The 20,521-nt window shown below is 40.6% G+C and overlaps 1 protein-coding gene across 1 annotated transcript in view; it reads left to right on the top strand.

Moving 5' to 3' along the window:
- The first annotated feature begins 639 nt into the window (after positions 1–639).
- Positions 640–20,521, top strand: part of FERMT2 (FERM domain containing kindlin 2) — a 142,398-nt gene continuing 122,516 nt past the window's right edge. Inside the window, exon 1 of the mRNA XM_064365874.1 lies at positions 640–660. The gene's annotated coding sequence lies outside the window, so the exon portion shown is untranslated. The remainder of the gene's footprint in view (positions 661–20,521) is intronic.

The raw sequence follows: 20,521 nt of genomic DNA, 5'->3' as shown, positions 1-20,521 counted from the left end.
GATGGGTTGGAAAGGGACAATTGAATACTACCAAGACTTACCACCGGCTTGTAAAAGAGCATTTCCTCTAAGGGGGCTAATAGGGCTCATTAGGAAGCTGTTTAGCCCAGATAATAGCTGGGCTCAAGAACAAATCTGTAAGACACAGACTTACCCCCAATCAGAAAGGCTTGACCTCCCAGACCCACTGAGGCAGATTCAACTGCAGACACTCAGTGAGGCCATGCTACCCTCGACCAAAGCTTTCTTGTAGGGCCCAGAGGCATAAACTCATTTAAAGCCAAGACACGTAAGATGCTCTATTTGCCTGAACCCTTTACATGTATATCTTATACTTACCAATATGAAGATTATTTTCTGAGTAAAGGAAATAAGAAAAAAGAAAAAGTTGCAGGTAAGAAAGATTAGAGGTCTAAGTTAGAGGGAACTGTTGCTAAGAAACATAGGTTTAAAAAACCTTTTATGCATAGTTTTTACCAACGTCGGCTTTATTTGGAGTGTTAGCGTTCCTTACCCTTTTTGAGTTTCTGGTAATGGTATATATCTATTTTTCAGCTTTCTGGAACGCTGTCCCATCAACTCACTCCACCTCTTCTAACCAGTCATCAGTTTGGAAACCTTGAGTTAGATGAACTCTATTGCACTTCTGACATTTATCAGGTAAAAATTTTTAAGTATATTGCTGTTTCCCCATGTGTTTATTTTCTGCCATAAGTTTTCAGTGACTACCTATGAGGTAGGCCCAGTTTCGGTCACTTGGGGATAGATTAGTGAGCAAAACTGGCAAAATCATGTTTCTGCCAATATCTACTGAAGGATGTAGTGGTAGATGAATGAACGTTTTATATGATCAATAGTTGAATATGGGTCAGTCTAATAAACTTAATTCTAGGGCTTCTCAGGTTCAAAGCCCTGAGCTTGGCATATGGTCCTGAGAGAAGAGTGAGTCTTTCTGTTGATTGCTTTCCCTTTTCTCCTTTCTTCCCCTTCAATTTTTCCAGACATTTCCCCAACATACAGACACACACACACAACTTGTCTTTGTCCTCTATTTAATCTAAATACAGTAATAACTATTTATATCTCATTTCTGTTATTTTCTCCCATAGTCTACATTTCTTACTTTTGTGCTTGGGAGAGTTCTATCTACTACAGAGTAAAGGCCACACACACACACACACACACACACACACACACAGACATTTTTGTAACCTCATGACTGAAACTATATGCACTTAAGTGCTTAAATTTTTTTATTGTGACAATATCTGTATGTTTCAGTTATCTATTGCTGAGTAACAAAAACCCCCAAAATTTAGTAGCTTAAAACGACAATGATTTATTAGCTTAAGATTCTGTGGATCAGAAATTTGGACTGGGCTGAGCTGGCTGGTCCTTCTGCTTCATGTAACATTGGGTGGGCTCGCTCACTGGGCTACACTCAGCTATGAGTTTGGCCAGGACTGGAGTGTTCCAGCTGTCTTCAGTCTTCTCTCCAGTCGTCTGTCTCCCGCAGAATGGGACTTTTCACATGGCAGCTGGCTTCCAAGATGGAGACGCAGCCTTGGAAATTACACAACATCACTTCTGCTACACTTTATTTGTCAAAACAGGTCCCAGGCCCAGCCCAGATTCCTGGGGAGAGTAAACATATTCCCATCCTGTTGGGGGAGTAGCAGGGTCACAGTGTAACAGGTTGTGCAAGATGGGAGATGGTGTTGCAGCCCTCTCTGGAAACATGAGCTACTAAACTATATAGACTTGTTTTATGTTAGTTGGTAATTTAATATAAATCCCTGTTCTAGGTGGTAGTAACGAATCTAGCATTAGTTTGTTTTCCCCCTGTATGTCCATCTTCTCATTGATTCGTACATTAGCTTGTAAAGAATGTCTTGAGTTATAATCCTGAGTTCTGTGTGTATCAGTCAATATTTTCGACTCCAAGGCATATGAAGCAATTCTAGCTAACTTAAGCAGAAAGCTTTGTTGTTGTCGTTGTTGGTTTATCAAGTAGCCTAGAGAAGGTAGGAAGGTTAAATAACTAAACTCGGAACGTGGGCAGAATCTAAGGATGGCTGGGCGGGAAGGCATAGCCACAGTGATATCACAAGGACACTCTGGACAGGGCCCAGCTGCTGGCGCTGTACACACTGTGCAATAGACACTGCTTCTGCCGGGCTGTCAGCACCGCCATTCCTGTGCCTGGAGTGGGTGATTATTTTTCTCCTTGATGGCTCCAAGTCCTGGATAGGAATAACCGATTCTATTTGCTCTGTTAACAACCAGGAAGTGAAGAGAGAGTCCTTTCAACTTGAAAGGTTGGGGCCGAGGGCATTCTATCTCCTACCAAAACTTACATTATGGGGTACTGTCCCCAAATACGAAGAGCTATCTAGTCCTGTACATTCAGTGGTCATTGCCAAAAGCAGTAAATTGTCATGATCTGACCCCTGCTACCTCTCCGACCTCAGCTTCTACTCACTCTGTTCCAGTCTCAATGCAAAATACCAAACATGTTCCTGTCTTGGGACCTTTGCATATGCTTTTTGTGTGTGTGTGTGTGTGTGTGTGTGTGTGTGTGTGTGTGTGTGTGTGTGTGTGTTTGAGACAGAGTCTCCCTCTGTGGCCCAGGCTGGAGTGCAGTGGCACAATCTCAGCTCACTGCAACCTCTAACTCCCGGGTTCAAGCAATTCTCCTGCCTCAGCCTCCTGAGTAACTGGGATTACAGGCATGCATCCTCACTCTCAGCTCATTTTTGTATTTTTTTAGTAGAGACAGGGTTTCACCATGTTGATCAGGCTGGTCTCGAACTCCTGACCTCATGATCCGCCGGCCTCAGCATCCCAAAGTGCTGGGATTACAGGCATGAGCCACCACGCCCAGCCACATATGCTGTTTTCATGTCTGAAATACTCTTACCCAAATATCTGTATGACTCCCTTTCTCACCTTATTCAAGTCTCTACATAAATATTACCTTCTTATAACACCTGACTGCAGCCATTCTATTGACAATTGTAAACCTGAGAGGGAGGCAGGGCAAGACAGCTGAATAGATGCCTCTAATGAGCATCCCCCTCCCCGACAAAAACATGAAATTGAACAACTATCCACACACACCAAAAAGCACTTTCATAAGAACCAAAAATCAGGTGAGCAATCATAGTACCTGGTTTTAACTTCATATTCCTGAAAGAGGCACTGAATTGGGTGCAGAAGACAATCTTGAATTGCCTACATCACCCTTGCCCCATCCCCTGGTAGTGGCCACATGGTGCAGAGAGAGAATCTGTGTGTTCAGGGGAGGGAGAGCACAGTGACTATGGGACTTTGTATTGAAACTCAGTGCCATCTGGTCACAGCAGAAAGCAACACAGGGCAGAAGTCAGCCAGCACCCATGGAGGGAGCATTCAGACCAGCCCTAGCCAGAGGGGAATCATTCATCCCAGTGGTTGGAACCTGAGTTCCGGCAAGCCCTGCCACCGCAGGCTAAAGTGCTCCAGGGTCCTAAATAAACTGGAAAGGCAGTCTAGGCCAGGGGTCCTTAATCCCTGGGCCATGGACCAGTACCAGCCCATGGCCTGTTAGGAACCCCACTACACAGGAGGAGATGAGTGGTGTCTGAGTAAGCGTTACTGCCTGAGTTCCATCTCATGTCAGATCAGCGGCAGCATTAGATTCTCATAGCAACGTGCACCAACATGCAAATGACCTAGGTGCACGCTTTAAAATCTAACTAATGCCTGATGATCTTAGGTGGAACAATTTTATCCCAAAACCTTCTCCTACCTCTGGTCCATGGAAAAAATGTCCTCCATGAAACCAGTCCCTGGTGCCAAAAAGACTGGGGACTGCTAGTTTAGGATACAAGGAATGTAATTCCTGGGCAAGTTCTGGTGCTGTGATAGGCTCAGAGCCAGTGGACTTCGGGTGCACACAACCTAGTAAGACACAGCTTGGAGGCCTAGGGAGTGTTGCATCACCTCTCCCCCGATCCCAGGCAATGCAGCTCCCAGCTCCAGGAGAGACTCCTTGCTTCCATTTGAGCAGAGAAGAGGGAATAGTAAAGAGGATTTTGTCTTGCAATTTGGATACCAGCTGAGCAACAGCAGGATAGGGTAACAGGCGGAGCCCTGAGGTCCCTACTCCAGGCCCTAGTTTCCAGATGACATTTCTAGACACACCTGGGCCAGAAGGGAACCCTCTGCCTTAAAGGGAAGGACCCAATCCTGGCAAGATTCATCACTTGCTGACTATAGAGCCCTCAGGCCCCAAATAATCAGCAGTGGTAGCCAGGCAGAACTTGCTGTGGGCCTTGGGTAAAACTCAGAGCCATGCTAGCTTCAGGTGTGACCCAGCACATTCCCAGCTGTGGTGGCTATGGAGATACTCCTTCTACTTGAAAAAAAAAAAAAAAAAAAAAAAAAGGAAGCATAAAGGGACTTAGTCTTGCAGCCTGGGTACCAGCTCGGCCACAGTGGGGTAGAACACCAAGCCAGCTGCTGGGATCCTCGATTCAAGGCCTTGGCTACTGGAAGGCATTTCTAGACCCACCCTGGGCCTGAGGAGGAGACCACTACCCTGAAGGGGAAACTGAGGCCTGGCAGCATTCACACAAGCTGACTGAAGAGAACTTGGGACTTCAGTGAACATTGGCAGTAGCCAGGCAGGACTCACTGTGGGCCTGGAACAATAGTGGCCATGGGAAAGATTCATTTGCTTGAGGAAAGAGGAAGGAAAAGTGAGAAGAACTTTATTTTGTGGCTTGGATGCCAGCTCAGCCACAGTAGAATACAGCACCAGGTAAATTCTCAGGGTTTCTGGCTCCCAGACAGTATATCTGGACCTGTCCAAGGCCAAAAGAACTTACCTCCCTGAAGGGAAAAACACAAGGCTGGCTGGATTCACCACCTGCTGATTATAGAGCCCCTGGGCCTTAAATGAACATAAGCAGTAGCCTGGCAGTGCTCACTGAAGCCAGAACAGCATTGGGTCTCACAGCCTTGGTCTCACAGCTCAGCATAAAGAGAGAGAGAGAGAGAGACTCTGTTTGTTTGGAGGAAAGTAAGGGAAGATAACAAGAGTCTCTGCCCGGTAATCCCAGGAATTCTCCCAGATCTTATTCAAGGCTACCAAGGTAGTACCTCTGTGAGTCTACAAGAACCATGGCATTACTGGGCTTGGGGGGTACCCCTAACACAGGTACAGCTGCAGTGACCAGAGACTTAGGTCACAACACCTAAGTCCCTTAGAAAGCCTTCCCAAGAAGGAAAAGTACAGACAAGCCCAGATTGGGAAGACTAAAATAAGTACCTAACCCTTCAATGCCCAGACACTGACAAACATCTACAAGCATCACTACCATTCAGGAAAATATAACTTCACCAAACAAACAAAGACGCTAGTGACCAGTCCCAGAGAGACCAAGATATATGACCTTTCAGACAGAGAATTCAGAAAAACTACATTCAGAAAGCTCAAAAAACTTCAAAATAACACCAAGAAAGAATTCAGTATCCTACCAGATAAATTTAACAATGAGATTAAAATAATTAAAAAGAGTCAAGCAGAAATTCTGGAGCTGAAAAATGCAATTGGCATATTGATGAATGCATTAGAGTCTTTTAATAGCAGAATTGACCAAGCAGAAGAAACAATTAGTGAGCTTGAAGACAGACTATTGGAAAATGTACAGTCAGAGGAGACAAAAGAATAAAGAAGAACAAAGCATACCTACAAGATCTAGAAAAGAGCCTCAAAAGAAAGAGATTAGGGTAGAAAGTTTAATCAAAAGAATAATAACAGAGGACTTCCCACACCTAGAGAAAGATATCAGTGTTCAAGTACAAGAAGGTTATAGAGCACCAAGCAGATTTAACCCAAAGAAGACTACCTCCAGCATTTAACAGTCAAACTCCCAAAGCTTAATGATAAAGAAGGGATCCTAAAAGCAGCAAGAGAAAAGAAACAAATAACATACTAAGGAACTCCAATACATCTGGCAGCAGACTTCTTAGTGGAAACTTTACAGTCCTGGAGAGAAAAGTATGACATACTTAAAGTGTGGAAGGAAAAAACTTTTACCCTAGAGTAGCATATCTGGTGAAAATATTCTTCAAACATGAAGGAGAAATAAAGACATTCCCAGAAAAACAAAAGCTGAGGGATTTTATCAACACTAGACATGTCCTACAAGAACTGCTAAAGGGAATTCTTCAGTCTGAGAAAAATGACATCAATGACTAACATGAAATCATTGGAAGGTACAAAACTCACTGGTAATAGTAAGTACACCAGAAAACAGAATATAACACTGTAATTGTGATGTGTAAACTACTCATGTCTTGAGTAGAAAGACTAAAAGATGAGCCTATCAAAAATAACAGCAACATTTCAAGGCATACACAATATAAGATATAAATGAAAACAAAAGTTAAAAAGTAGAGGGATGAAGTTAAAATGTAGAGATGTAGCGTTTTTATTAGTTTTCTCTTTGTTTGTTTGTTTGTTAGTTTATTTATGCAGTTATAAATGGCTGGGTACAGTGGCTCATGCCTGTAATCCCAGCACTTGGAGAGGCCAAAGCAAGTGGATCACTTGGGCCCAGGAGTTTCAAACCAGCCTGGGCAACACAGCAAAACCCCATCTCTACTAAAAATACAAAAGTTAGTTAGGCATGGTGGCTCATGCCTGTAATTCCAGCCACTCGGGAGGCTGAGGCACGAGAATTGCTTGTACCAGTGAGCCGAGATCATGCCACTGCACTCCAGCCTGTGCGACAGAGTGAGACTCTGTCTTCCAAAAAAGTAAATAAACAAGTCATAAGTTTAAAATAATGGATTATAAGATATCATTTGCAAGCCTTATTATAACCACAAATCAAAAAATATACAACAGATACACAAAAAATAAAAACAGAGAGGCTTCCACCAAGATGGCCAAATAGGAACAGCTCTGGAGTGCAGTTCCCAGCAAGAGAGACACAGAAGGTGAGTGATCTCCACATTTCCAACCGAGATACCAGGTTCATCTCAATGGGACTGGTTGGACAATGGGTGTAGCCCAAGGAGGGCAAACCAAGGCAGGACGGAGCACTGTCTCACCCAAGAAGTGCAACTGGCTGGAGGACTTCCCTCCTATCCAACAGAGGACATCGGGGACTTTTCCCGTCTAGCACTCCAGTTCAGATACTACACTTTTCCCTTGGTCTGTACAACCCACAGACCAGGAGCTCCCCAACAAAAAATTCCATGGGTTTCTAACACAGACCTGAGTGGCTGTTCCAGCCAGCATGTGGGATATCAGCACAAATCTGGTGTGGCTGTTTTAACTGGCGCTTGGAACAACTGCAAGACAGAGCCTCCCACTCCTCAACAAAAGGGGAACTGAAGGCAGGGAGCCAAGTGATATGACTTGGCAGGTCCCACCCCCACAAAGACCAGCCAACTGCAGCCCTCTGGCCTAAGAGTTTCACAGCCAGCACATCAGTTTGAGCTCTACCCAGGATGGTTGAGCTCTACCCAGGATGGTCGAGCTCAGTGGGAGGAAGGGCGTCCGCCATTGCTGAGGCAGTTCTAACCTTCCCTGTGTAAACAAAACTGAGAGAATGTTTACACAGCAGCCAGACCGAGCCCGCAGCAGCTCAGCAGCACCTCTGCAGGCAGATTGTGACTTTGCTGGGCAGGGCATCCCGAGACAGAGCACCTGGGAAAAGGGGCAGTTGTGAGTTTCACTGTGGCAGACTTAAACATCCCTGCCCAGCAGCTCTAAAGGGAGCAATGGAGCTCCCAGCACAGCATTTGAACTCCAATAAGGGACAGACTGCCTCCTCAAGCAGCTCCCTTACCCCCGTATATCCAAAAAGATGCCTTATACAGGAGAACTCTGGCTGACATCTGGCAGGTACCCTTCTGAGACGAAGCTACCAGAGGAAAGAACAGGCTGCAATCCTTGCTGTTCTGCAGCCCCCACGGGTGATTCCCAGGCAAGCAAAATCTGGAGTGGACCTCCAGCAGTCCTAGAGCAGAGGGGTCTGACTGTTAGAAGGAAAATCAAAAAACAGAAAAAAACAGCTTCAACATCAACAGAAAGGGTAACCACTCAGAGACCCCATCTGAAAGTCACCAACTTCAAAGAACAAAGGTAGATAAATCCATGAAGATGGGAAGAAACCAGTGCAAAAAGGATGAAATCACCAAAAACCAGAACACCTCTCCTCCTCCAAGGGATCACAACTCCTCACCAGCAAGGGAACAAAACTGGATGGAGAAAGAGTTTGATGAATTGACAAAAGCAGGCTTCAGAAGGTGGGTAATAACAAACTTCTCTGAGCTAAAGGAACATATTCTAACCCAAGGCAAATAAACTAAAAACCTTGAAAAAAGATTAGATGAAATGCTAACTACAATAACCGGCTTAGAGAAGAACATAAACAACTTGATGGAGCTGAAAACACAGCACAAGAACTTCATGAAGCATACACAAGTTTCAATAGCCAAATTGATCAAGCAGAAGAAAGGATATCAGAGATTGAAGATCAACTCAATGAAATAAAGCAAGAAGGCAAGATTAGAGAAAAAAGAGTGAAACGAAATGAACAAAGCCTCCAAGAAATATGGGATTATGTGAAAAGACCTAATCTACATTTGAACGGTGTACCTGAATGTGATGGGAAGAATGAATTCAAGCTAGAAAACATTCTTCAGGATATTATCCAGGAGAACTTCCCAAACCTAGCAAGGCAAGCCAACATTCAAATCCAGGAAATACAGAGAACACCACAAAGATTTTCCTCAAGAAGAGCAACCCCAAGGTACATAATCTTCAGATTCACCAAGGTTGAAAAGAAGGAAAAAATGCTAAGGGCAGCCAGAGAGAAAGGTCAGGTTACCCATAAAGGGAAGCCCATCAGACTCACAGCAGATCTCTCGGCAGAAACCCTACAAGCCAGAAAAGAGTGGGGGCCAATATTCAACATCCCTGAAGAAAAAAACTTTCAACCCAGAATTTCATATCCAGCCAAACTAAGCTTCTTAAGTGAAGGAGAAATAAAATCCTTTATGGACAAACAATTGCTGAGAGATTTTGTCACCACCAGGCCTGCCTTACAAGAGGTCCTGAAGGAAACACTAAACATGGAAAGGAACAACGAGTACCAGCCACTCCAAAAACATACTAAATGGTAAAGACCATCAACACAATGAAGAAACTGTGACAACTAACAGGGAAAACAACCAGCTAGTATCAAAATGACAGGATCAAATTCACACATAACAATATTAACCTTAAATGTAAATGGCCTAAATGCCCCAATCAAAAGACACAGGCTGGAAAATTGGATAAAAAGTCAAGACCCATCTCACGTGCAAAGACACACATAAACTCAAAATAAAGGGATAGAAGAAGATTTACCAAGAAAATGTAGAGCAAAAAAAAAAAAAATGCAGGGGTTGCCATCCTAGTCTCTGATAAAACAGACTTTAAACCAACAAATATCCAAAGAGACAAAGAAGGGCATTACATAGTGGTAAAAGGATCAATGCAACAAAAGAGCTAACTATCCTAAATGTATATGCACCCAACACAGGAGTACGCAGATACATAAAGCAAGTTCTTAACGACCTACAAAGAGACTTAGACTCCCACACAATAATAGTGGGAGACTCTAACACTCCACTGTCAATATTAGATCAATGAGACAGAAAATTAACAAGGATATCCAGGACTTGCACACAGATCTGGGCTAAGCAGACCTTGTAGACATCTACAGAACTCTCCATACCAAATCCACAGAATATACATTCTTCTCAGCACCATATCACACTTACTCTAAAATTGACCACATAATTGGAAGTAAATCACTCCTTAGCAAATGCAAAAGAATAGAAATCATAACAACTGGTCTCTCAGACCACAGTGCAATCAAATTAGAACTCAGGATAAAGAAACTCACTCAAAACCACACAACTACATCGAAACTGAACAACCTGCTCCTGAATGACGATTGGATGAATAATGAAATGAAGGCAGAAATAAAGACATTCTTCGAAACCAATGAGAATGAAGACACAACATACCAGAATCTCTGGGACACATTTAAAGCAGTATCTAGAGGGAAATTTATAGCAATAAATGCTCACATGAAAAGCAAGGAAAGATCTAAAATTGACACCCTATCATTAAAATTGAAAGAGCTAGAGGAGCAAGATCAAACAAATTCAAAAGCTAGCAGAAGACAAGAAATAACTAAGATCAGAGCAGAACTGAAGGAGATAGAGACACAAAAAACTCTTCAAAAAACATCAGTAAATCCAGGAGCTAGTTTTTTGAAAATATCAACAAAATAGACAGACCACTAGCCAGACTAATAGAAAAGAAGAGAGAAGGATCAAATAGATGCAATAAAAAATGATAAAGGGTATATCACCACTGATTCCACAGAAATACAAACTACCATTAGAGATTACTACAAACACCTCTATGCACATAAACCAGTACATCTAGAAGAAATGGATAAATTCCTGGACACTTACACCCTCCCAAGACTAAAGTAGGAAGAAGTTGAAACCCTGAATAGACCAATAACAAGGTCTGAAGTTGAGGCAGCAATTAATAGCCTACCAACCAAAAAAAGTCCAGGTCCAGATTGGTTCACAGCCAAATTCTACCAGACATGCAAAGAGGAGCTGGTACTATTCCTTCTGAAACTATTCAAAACAATACAAAAGGAGGGAATCCTCCCTAACTCATTATATGAGACCGACATTATCTAATACCAAAACCTGGCAGAGACACGAATAAAAAAGAAAACTTCAGTCTAATATCCACAACAAACATCGTTGCAAAAATCTTCAATAAAATACTGGCAAGCCGAATGCAATAGCACCTCAAAAAGTTTATCCATCACGATCAAGTAGGATTCATCCCAGGGATGCAAGGCTGGTTCAACATATGCAAATCTATAAATGTAATCCATCACATAAACAGAACCAAAGACAAAAACCACATGGTTATCTCAATAGATGCAGAGAAGACCTTCAACAAAATTCAAAAGTCCTTTATGCTAAAAGTCCTTTATACTTCAATAAAGTAGGTATCAAAAGAATGTATCTCAAAATAATAAAAGCTGTTATGACAAACCCACAGCCAATATCATACTGAATGGGCAAAAACTGGAAGCATTCCCTTTGAAATCTGGCACTAGACAAGGGTGCCCTCTCTCACCACTCCTATTCAACATAGTATTGGAAGTTTTAGCCAGAGCAGTCAGGCAAGAAAAAGAAATAAAGGGCATTCAATTAGGAAAAGAGGAAGTCAAATTGTCTCTATTTGCAGACGACATGATTGTATATTTAGAAGACCCCATTGTCTCAGCCCAAAATCTCCTTAAGATGATAAGCAACTTCAGCAAAGTCACAGGATACAAAATCAATGTGCAGAAATCACAGGCATTCCTATACACCAATAACAGACTAACAGAGAGCCAAATCATGAGCTAACTGCCATTCACAATTGCTACAAAGAGAGTAAAATACCTAGGAATACAACTAACAAAGGACGTGAAGGACCTCTTCAAGAACTACAAACCACTGCTCAAGGAAATGAGTGAGGACACAAACAGATGGAAAAACATTCCATGCCCATGGTTAGGAAGAATCAATATTGTGAAAATGGCCATATTGTCCAAAGTAATTTATAGATTCAATGCTATCCCCATCAAGCTACTATTGACTTTCCTCACAGAACTGGAAAAAACCACCTTAAATTTCATATGGAACTAAAAAAGAGCCCACATAGCCAAAGCAATCCTAAGCAAAAGTAACGAAGCCAGAGGCATCACGCTACCTGACTTCAAACAATACTACAAGGCTACCATAATCAAAACAGCATAGTACTGGTACCAAAACAGAGATATAGACCAATGGAACAGAACAGAGGCCTCAGAAGTAATGCCACACATCTACAACCTTCTGATCTTTGACAAACCTGACAAAAACAAGCAATGGGGAAAGGATTCCCTGTTTAATAAATGGTGTTGGGAAAACTGGCTAGCCATGCGCAGAAAGCTGAAACTGGACCCCTTCCTTACACCTTATACAAAAATTTACTCCAAATGGATTAAAGATTTAAACATAAGACCTAACACCATAAAAACCCTAGAAGAAAACCTAGGCAACACCATTCAGGACATAGGCATAGGCAAGGACTTCATTACTAAAATACCAAAAGCAATGGCAACAAAAGCCAAAATAGACAAATGGGATCTAATTAAACTTAAGAGCTTCTGCACAGCAAAAGAAACAATCATTAGAGTGCATGGCAAGCAACAAAATGGGAAAAAAATTTTGCAAGCTACTCATCTGACAAAGGGCTGATGTCGACAATCTACAAAGAACTAAAACAAACTTACAAAAAAAAAAAAACCATCAAAAAGTGGGCAAAGGATATAAACAGACACTTTTCAAAAGCAGACATTTATGCAGCCAACAAACATGAAAAAATGCTCATCGTCATTGGTAATTAGAGAAATGCAAATCAAAACCACATTGAGATACCATCTCACGCCAGTTAGAATGACGATCATTGAAAAATCTGGAGACAACAGATGCTGGAGAGAATGTGGAGAAATAGGAACGCTTTTACATTGTTGGTGGGAGTGTAAATTAGTTCAACCATTGTGGAAAACAGTGTGGTGATTCCTCAAGGTTCTAGAAATAGGGATACCATTTGACCCAGCAATCCCTTTACTGGGTATATAGCCAAAGGATTATAAATCGTTCTATTATAAAGATACATGCACACATATGTTCATTGTGGCACTATTTACATTAGCAAAGACTTAGAAACAACCCAAATGCCCATTAATGATAGACTAGATAAAGAAAATGTGGCATATATACACCATGGAATACTATGCAGCCATAAAAAAGGATGAGTTCATGTCCTTTGCAGGGACACGGATGAGTCTGGAAACCATAATTCTCAGCAAACTGACACAAGAACAGAAAACCAAACACTGCATGTTCTCACTCATAGGCAGGTGTTGAACAATGAGAACACGTGGACACAGGGAGGGGAACATCACACACTGGGGTCTGTTTGGGGGTGGGGTGCTAGGGGAGGGATAGCAGGGGGTGGGGAGGTTTGGGAGGGATAACATTGGGAGAAATATCTAATGTAGGTGACGGGGGGATGGAGGCAGCAAACCACCATGGCATGTATGTACCTATGTAACAATCCTGCAAGATCTGCACATGTACCCCAGAACTTAAAGTATAATAATAATAATAATAATAATAATAATTAAAACATACCACTAGAGAAAATCATAATCACTAAAAGAAAGAGAGGAAGGAAAGAAAGAAAGAAAGAAGACCAGAAAACAAATTTTTTAAACTACAGTAGTAAGTCCTTACTTATCAATAACATTGACTGTAAGTGAACTAAACCTCCAATCAAAAGATGTAAAGTAGCTGAATGGTTTTTTTAAAAACCCATTGATCTGTTGCCTATTAAAAAAACACACCTCACCTATTAAACATATATAGACTTAAAGGGATAGAAAAAGATATTTCATGCCAGTGGAAACCAAAAAATAATAGGAGTACCTCTACTTACATCAGACAAAATAGATTTCAAGACAAAAATGATAAGAAAAGACAAAGAAGGTCACTATATAATGATAAAGGGATCAATTCAGCAAAAGGATTTAACAATTGTAAATATCTATGCACCCAACACTAGACAATTCACATATATAAAGGAAATATTATTAGAGCAAAAAAGGAAGACCCCAATACAATAATAACTGGAGATTTCAACGCCCTACTTTCAGCATTGGACAGATCATATAGGCAGAAAAATTAAGAAAGAAACATCAGATTTAATCTGCACTATAGACCAAATGGACCTAACAAATATTTACAGAACATTTCATCCAATGACTACAGAATACATATTGCTTTCCTGAGCAAGCACATGGATCATTCTCAAGCACAGATCCTATGTTAGGCCACAAAACAAGTCTTAACAAAATTCAACAAAAAATTGAAATAATATCAAGCATCTTCCCTGACCACAATGGAATAAAATTAGAAATCACAAGAGGAATTTTGGAAACCATACAAACACATAGAAATTAAACAATGTGCTCCTGAATGATCAGTGGGTCAATGAAGAAATTAAGAAGGAAATTGAAAATTTTTTTGAAACAAATGATAATGGAAACACAACATCCCAAAGTTTATGGAATACAGTGAAAGCAGTACTAAGCGTAAGTTTATGGCAATAAATGCCTACATCAAAGAGGTAGAAAAACTTCAAATAAACAACTGGAAAAGAAAGAGCAAACCAAACCCCACGTTGAAGAAATAATAACAGAGCAGAAATAAAAGAATTTGAAATTTTAAAAAATATGCAAGATCAATGAAACATTGGTTTTTTGAAATGTTAATAAAAAGACAAATATTTAGCCAGACTAAGAAAAAAGAGAGAAGATCCAAATAAATAAAATCAGAGCTGGAAAAGGAAATATTACAACTGATAGTTGAAGAAATTTGAAGGATCATGGGCACGATGAACAACCATATGCCAAAATATTGGAAAAGCTAGAAGAAATAGACAAATTCCTAGACACACACAACCTACCAGGATTAAATCATGAAGAAATTCAAAATGTGAACAGACCAATAACAAGCAGTGAAAGTGAAGCCATAGTAAAAAGTCTCCCAGCAAAGAAAAGCCTAGCATCCAACGAACTCACAGGTGAATTCTACCAAACATTTAAAGAACTAATATCAATGCTGCTCAAACTATTCTGAAAAATAGAAGAGGAAGGACTCATTCTATGAGGCCAAACTCACTCTCTTTGGTATCACCCTGATACCAAAACCAAAGACACAGAAAAAAAGAAAACTATAGGCCAATACCCCTGATGAATATTGATGCAATATTCCTCAGTAAAATACTAGCAAACTGAATTCAACAACACATTCAAAAAATTATTCATCATGACTCAGTGGGACTTATTCCTGAGATGCAAGAATGGTTCATCATACACAAATCAATAAATGTGATATACCACATCAACATAATGAAGGACAAAAACTATTTGATCATTTCAGTTGATGCTGAAAAAGCTTGATAAAATTCAACATCCCCTCATAAAGACTCTTAAAAAAAACTGAAGATAGAAGGTACATACCTCAACATAATAAAAGCCATATATGACAGACCCACAGCTAGTATCACACTGAATGGAAACTGAAAGCCTTTCCTCTAAGATCTGGAACATAGCAAGGAGGCCCACTTTCACCACTGTTTTTCAACATAGCACTGGAAGTCCTAGCTAGAGCAATCAGACAAAAGAAAGAAATAAAGGGCATACAAACTAGAAAAGAAGAAGTCAAATTATCCTTGTTTTCAGATGAGATAATTTTATATTTGGAGAAACCTAAAGACTCCATCGAAAAACTATTAGAACTGATAAATGCAGTGAAGTTGCAGGATACAAAATCAACATACAAAAATCAAGAGCATTTCCATATGCCAACAGCAAACAATCTGAAAAAGAAATCAAGAACATAATCTCATTTACAATAGCTACAAATAAAATAAAACACCAAGGAATAAACTTAACCAAAGAAGTGAAAGGTCTCTACAATGAAATCTATGAAACATTGATGCAAGAAATTGAAGACGATGCCAAAAAAAATTAGGAAGATATTCCATGTTCACGGATTGGAAGAATCAATTTTGTTAAAATGTCCACACTACCTAAAATAATCTACAGATTCAATGCAATCCCTATTAAAATATCAATGACATTTCTGTGAATGTCAGAAATAGAAAAATTAATCCTAAAATTTATATGGAACTCCAAAAATCAAGAATAGCCAAAGCCACCCCGAGCAAAAAGAACAAAACTGGAGGAATCACATGACTTGACTTCAAATTATACTACAGAGCTATAGTAACCAAACAGCATAGTATTGGCATAAAAACAGACACATAGACCAATGCGACAGAATAGAGAACCCAGAAACAAATCCACATACCTACAGTGAATTCATCTTCAACAAAGCTATCAAGCACAAACATTAGGGAAATGATAGTCTCTTTAATAAATGGCACTGGGAAAACTGGATATCTATATGCAGAAGATTGAAACTATACTCCTATCTCTCACCATATACAAAAATCAGATCAAAATAGATTAAAGACTTAACTCTAAGACTTCAAACTATGAAACTACTACAAGAAAACATTAAGGAAAACCTCCAGGACATTGGTCTGGGTAAAGATTTCTTGAGTATGGCTAAGCACAGTCGCTCATGACTGTAATCCCAACACAAGGCAGGCAGATCAGCTGAGGTCAGGAGTTTGAGACCAGCCTGGCCAACATGGCAAAACCCCATCTCTACTGAAAATACAAAAATTAGCCTGATGTGGTGGCATGTGCCTATAATCCCAGCTATTTGAGAGGCTGATGCAGGAGAATCGCTTGAACCTGGGAGGCAGAAGTTGCAGTCAGCCAAGATGGGGACCCTGAACTCTAGCCTGGGTGACAGAGCAAGACTCCATCTCCAAAAGAAAAAAAAAAGATTTCTTTAGTAATATCTCACAAGTACAGTTAACATTATCTAATATATCATGTATGTTTTCCAGTCTCCCTCTAGAATGTAAGCTTCATGGGAGCAAGAATTTTAATCTGTTTTCTTCAGTGTTATGCCTTTTTCAGTGTTATGTCCCCAGCATCTAAAATAGTGCCTGCAAAAAAGTCAGTTTTCAATGAATATGTTTTACATAATTGAAGGTAGAGTCAGTAAAACACAATTCTTTTGAAATCCCTTGGAAACACATTTCTAGGCAGTTGACAATAATTTTTCTTAGAATTTAATTCTCCTACCAATATTTCTGCCTAGAATATGTTTTTCTCATTTAAAATTGCTATACAAGACAAAATGAACATTCTTGATAGGTTTAAAAAATTGTTTGATTTATTGCTGCCTTTCCTTCAACCAGTCTTAAACATCTGCCCAGAAGGAAATTGGATAAGTCAGACAAGGATCATTTATTACAAAGCCATGCCTTATGCTTTGTTCCCTTCTCAGCATTTCTAAATTGATATCTGCTGATTTACTGCACCACTTTTCAAGGTATTGCTGCAAGCTTAATAATTTTCAAGGTCATCCCTTTCATCCTTCATTCAGTAAGACATTAAGCTGGCCTTTTTCCAGTTTTCAAGAATATATTAGTCCTCAGAAGCTGCTGCAAGCAAGGCAGCACTGCAGTGACCTTAACTAATTCGTGATATATCCCAGAAGGTAAAACATCAGGCGTTGTAGATTTACATACTTTGGTAAAGGTTCAAATAGTCATCAGTGAGCCAAAACTGAGGGTCAAATGTGGTGGTTCACACCTGTAATCCCAGCATTTTGGCAGGCCGAGGCAGGAGAATCACTTGAGGCTAAGAGTTTGAGACCACTCTGGGCAATATAGCAAGAACCTGTCTCTTAAAAAAAAGAAAAAGAAAAATTAGCCAATGGCAGACTTCTGCAGTCCCAGCTACTAGAGAGGCTGAAGCCAGAGGATCGCTGGAGCCCAGGAATTCTAGGCTGCAGTGAGCTATGATCATGCCACTGCACTCCAGCCCAGGTGACAGAGTGAGATCCTGTCTCTAAAAAGAGAAAAAGTAAAATTTGCTGAATGTCTCCTGAGTGCAAAGCCTGTGCTAGTTGTTCCCTCTCTGTGGTTTGCTGCCTTATTAATATGTGTGACATCAACTGTGGAGTTAATCTAATCAAGCTCTGCCATTTGCACAGCAGGCAGAATGGCAACGATCCAACTGGCTATAGCAAGCTCTTCATTCGCGTTCACTTTTCAGTGGTTCGTTTCGTCACCGAACCACTGAAATTGGCAGGGGGCACAATTTCAGTGGTTCTGTTTTAGTTGATAGCATATTTCCCTATTTATATAATTGTTGAAGAGTATCCTTTATTTATTCATTCATTTACAGAATACATACTTACTGAGTCCACAATGCCATACAAGGCATTGTGGTTATAGCAGTGAATAAAACAAAAGTTCCAAAACTCAGGAAGTTTACAACTGCTCATGCCACCCTGTTTTTACAATTCTTGTTCTAATAACTACAAATAAGTAAGAAAGAGAGTATTGATGGCTGATACTTTTTGCACCCCTAAAAAGCCTTAAACCAAGAATGAGCAAAAGGGAGAAAGCAGGGGCTGTACTAATTCTCATTCATATTCTCAGCAAGTGTCATCCAGCCATACTGAGAAAGGTGAGTAGGTGTCACTCTACCTGCCTGTCACTCCAGGCCCCTGTCACACCATAACAACGCCTCATGTTACATGCTTTCCCTCAAATGAAGACACCCTGTTTTTCTGAATCATAAACTGTTGGTAATGGGAAATCATAGTGAGTAAGTACTCAGAGTTGTAATTATTATAGCATTTGGGACATGTATTAATCTGTTCTAGCATTGCTATAAAGAAATACCTGAGAATGAGTAATGTATAAAGAAAAGAGGTTTAGTAGCCAGGTGTGGTGATGCATGCCTGCAGTCCCGGCTATTTGAGAGGCTGAGGCAGAAGAATCACTTGAACCCTGAAGGAGGAGGTTGCAATGAACCAAGATTGTGCCACTGCTCTCCAGCCTTGGGTGACAGAGCAAGACCCTGTCAAAAAAAAAAAAAAAGAAAGAAAGAAAGAAAGAAAAGAGGTTTAATTGGCTCACAGTTCCACAGGCTGTGAAGGAGGCATGATGCTTGATCTCCTTGGCATCTGGGGAGGCCTCAGGAAACACACAATGATGGCAGCAGATGAAGGGGAAGCAGGCACATCTTACATGGCAGGAGTAGGAGCAAGGCCAGGGGGAGGTGCTACACACTTAAACAACCAGATCTTTTGAGGACTCACTCATTCACTATCATGAGAACACCACCAAGGAGAAGGTGCTAAACTATTCATAAGAAATCCGCCCCCATGATCCAATAACCTCCCACCAGGCCCCACCTCCAACATTGGGGATTACAATTCAACATGATATTTGGTTGGGGACACAGATCCAAATTATATCAAGGCTGCATCAGCTCACAAAATTCAGACCCATAAATGCAAAAAAAAAGTATTTGCAAATCATTTTCTTTTACCACTTCTAGCCTGCCAGCTTGTGCCACCCACCAGGTTTCCTGAGCTTTGGAGCTTGCATTGCTTTCCACTTATTGTTTGCCCCTGAGGAGCCCTGCTTGCAAGCCTCAGAAGTTCATTCTCTTTCCCAAGGTGGAGGAAGTAATGCTAAATACTTGCAGGATATTTGGATAGAGTTGTCATTAGTGAGCACTGAGCACACAGACTGTGAGGCAAGTTATTTTCTAGCACAGGTAGTGCTGTGGTCTCAATGTTTGTGTCCTCCCCAAATCCACATGTTGAAACTTAATCCTCAATGTGATAGTACTAAGAGGTGGGGCTTTTGGGAGGTGATAAGGTCATGAGGGCTCTGCCTCCTCAAATGGGATTAGTGCCCTTATAAAAGAGGCCCAAGGGAGACTGTTTGTCCCTTCCGTCATGTTGAGAACACAACGAGAACGCACCATCTATGACAAATGGATCCTCACCAGACACCAAATCTGCTGGCACCTTGATCCTGGACTTCCCAGCCTCCAGAACTGTGAGCAATACATTTCTGTAGTTTGTAAATTACCCAGTCTAAGGGGTTTTGTTATAGCAGTCTGAACAGACTAAAACAGGTAGGAAGCAAAAATTAAAGTAACTTCTGAGAACCTGGATAAAAAGGGATAAGGATTAGGATGGCTAATGCAGACCCATTTGTTAGATATCCAACTGAGTACAACAGACATTCTCTGGAAGCATCCTTGGCTTTGCCTTTCGCACTCTCCTGCTTTTCTTCTCACATCTCTGGCTGCTTCTATTTAGTCTGTTTTATGGGTTACTCTTCCCTATCTGACCTCTATTAGAGAATTCCATGGCTCTGTCTTGAGTCACCTTCTCATTTCCATCTAGCTGTGCTTTCTCCCAAAATCATCTCACTACATCCTGGTATTTAATTTACACTGTATAATATATGTAGTGTAAAAATATAATGTAATTAGTATGTGTGTGTGTGTGTGTATATATATATTAAAAAAACAGTATACACTATAGTAATATGAGAGCTATATTACCGTATATATATCATATATATACCTCCACTTGGACGTTTCAAATGCACCACAGACTCAACATATCCAAACTGAACACGTTCTTTCTCTCTCAACGCCTGATCTTTCTTTGCTCCTGATATCAATGAGTGGTGCCTCCCATTCACTCAGTTATACAAGCTGAAAACCCAGGACTTACTGTAACATTTTCATCTTTCTTATTGCCCACATCCAATCCATCACAAAGTTTGGATCAGTTTGCCTTCTAAATATCTCTCAAATCTGTCCTCTTCACATCTACTGCTGTCACTTCAAGCCACACAGTGGTCAGAAATTCTCTA

This window comes from Aotus nancymaae, unplaced genomic scaffold, assembly GCF_030222135.1.
Source record: "Aotus nancymaae isolate 86718 unplaced genomic scaffold, 86718_ANA_hifiasm-v0.15.2.pri h1tg000062l, whole genome shotgun sequence".
NCBI lineage: Eukaryota > Metazoa > Chordata > Mammalia > Primates > Aotidae > Aotus > Aotus nancymaae.
This window is presented reverse-complemented; position numbering and strand designations above follow the sequence as displayed.